The following is a 2,705-nucleotide window of genomic DNA, read 5'->3' on the forward strand; positions in this document are numbered from 1 at the left end:
ATTGGCCAGTCTCTTTAGGGTATGGCCAGGATTTCATTATAAACCACCCTGTGTAGAGACTCTTCTGCACAGCTCACACACAAAATTGCCTCTGCTGCTGGGACAGCCTTCATGGACAGTGGATTTGCTGTGTTGTTTCATTAAAAGAAAAACACCATGAACCAAAGAACTGATGTACATGTCATAGTCTAGTGACTGGGACACCTTGGAGAAGAGCACCCAGTAAACTTAAGGGGACTGCTGGTGCTGTGTTCCTGTTAGGTGTGAGCCCCATGCTGCACACTAGTCCACTCACTATTTGTAATACTTGAATCTGGTGTCATTGGAGAGGCCCTCCAAGCCTACCTACTTATTGAAATCATGCACCTTTTACCTGGATTTTCAACATGCTCTTGTATACTCCTACTGATGCATGTGCAAAAGAATTGCTGGTGCCACATATTCACCCCACCTTTGTTCTGCTGGGCCCAGTCAGCTTCTGCAGGTCTGAGTTTGAAGGGAACTGAGAACTTGTTTTCTTATTTTACACAAGAGAATACAGAGGCCCAGAGACTTTGAGCACCTGGCCAAGGTCCCAGCTATTTATTCTTAGAGTCAAGAACAGAAACTAGCTATTGTGATTCTTGGTCTTGGGATCCTTTCATGTATCCATTCAACATTTAATAAGCACTTAAACCAGTTTTTTGAGGAACTGGGAATATGGGACAAAAGGAGGTCTCTTTCCTGATGGAGCCTATAGTCTTTGTTGTTATGATTGCAGAAGCACCGCGAGCTAACATCAAAGGGAGAGAGATCTTTGGATGCTTAGAGAAAGAGGATGGTTCCCATCTTCCACCAAATGTAGCTCAAACCAAATCAACAGAAATTCAGGATTCACTTAATAAAACCACTAGAAAACAAGATCGAAGAAACTACGGCCAATATATTCAATACAAGTGTTTTCTTACTTCTGAGAGGCGAGCTGAAGAATGGCCCCAAGTGACAACTGAGGGACTCAGGCTGGACCTTGTCACCATTCCCAGCAATGCCTTGGATGAATCATGCACCAGAGAACAACGGGGCTATTTCTTGAGGGTCATTTGTCAAGCTGACATTGCTGCCTAGAGTTATTTAGGGCTTTCTAAAGGCACTCCTTTCCCTCCCTGCTGCAGGAAGCACCTGTGAGGCTGTTGAGTTGTGGTTTTGCTCAATAGCACTTTGCTGTCCCTTAAGGCCATCAATTACTCTTCTGTCACTGCCTACATGGACTTTGGCTAATACAAAGATAAGGGAGCTTAGAGAGGATGATAAAGAGGAAGAGGATGGTGAGTTCCTTTAGGATCTGTGGTCAGACACTCTCTGGAGGTGGGCTTCTTGCTGACTTCTGTGGGTGCTCTTTTAGGCAAGAACAGTCTGAGCCTGGTTGGGTGGACTTGAAACTTAACTGTGATACACCAACAAGGCCAGGTCTCCCTCCTGAAGCAGAGCTATGTTCCTTGCCAACTACTTAAAGAAGAAGCTGGTGCATAAGATGAGTGTGGCTTGAGCAAAACTGGTCTTCTGATTCAAGTAAATGACTTAAGGGAGAAAGCATTTGGAGAGGAATTAGAGGACAAAAATATAAATAATTAGAAGAGTTGGTGAATGGACCTCTGAAAGCAGTTAGGGAAATTGAAGTTGCTGAGTTTAGGAAAGGCAAGGAGGAACGGAGAACAAGATTGATTAAAGGGAAAATAATTGTGCAGAAGTTAGTGGTCATTTCCACTGAAAATGTGATGTGGGATAGAGAGACTTAAAACTGCCGCCTGAAGATTTTTTAGTGTATGCTGTCCTGTCTGGGACATTAAATTGTTTTTATTCATGAGGTGGTGGGTTTCCTTCCTTGGAGATTTGCATGAATGAAAATGACATTCTCCCAGCTGGAGTGCTTTAGGGAATGTCTTAAATGGCACATGGGTCTCTTCCCTTCACACTGCCCAGCTTGACTCTTATGTCTCAATCATTTTGGCAAAGTCATGGGTCATTCTCTTGACCCTCTAAGACATTCCCTCTCTGCCCACTTCCAATCTATTTTGCATATTGAGGTCGTACTTATCTTCTTTACATTCATCTTAGGAATGTAGACATCTTAGTAATGTCTTCCTCAAAAAAATTGATGTCTTGTTCATTCATTCCTTCATTCATTCAACAAATGTCGAGTACCAATTGTATTGAGCACCTATTACGTGTCTAGCACTATACTAAACTTTGTGCATATGATGTGGCAATAAATGCAATGGAGGCTAAAGAAAGTCATTCACTCTTCCTGTTCTTGTCCTGGAATTTTAACATGGCTTTCTGACTTTATGTCCACTACAAAACCTGCTCTTCTATCAGCCTGGTCTATTTGCCATGCTCAGCCCAATCTGGTCCTTTGCTCTCGCATTACTGATGCATAGAATATCCTTATCCAAAGCCCAACTGTCCTTTAATATAAAATAACACAGTCTCCTCTCCTTTAGGGGGACTTCTGCGGCCACTTGTGGGGCACCTCAGTTCCGACAGTGCTTCTATGGCACTAGATATTTCTGCCTGAGTTCAGATTGCAAACTGAGCTGCTGCCATACCTACCACGATGACTTCTGCCCTCACTCACAATGGATAAGACCTGAGAGAGCCGAGTGGACCTTCTCTCTCTATTCAACTCTCTGCTGTGAGCAGTGAGGAGAAGGTGGGTGGCGAGGGAC

Source organism: Desmodus rotundus, chromosome 13 (genome assembly GCF_022682495.2).
Source record: "Desmodus rotundus isolate HL8 chromosome 13, HLdesRot8A.1, whole genome shotgun sequence".
Taxonomy (NCBI): Eukaryota; Metazoa; Chordata; class Mammalia; order Chiroptera; family Phyllostomidae; genus Desmodus; species Desmodus rotundus.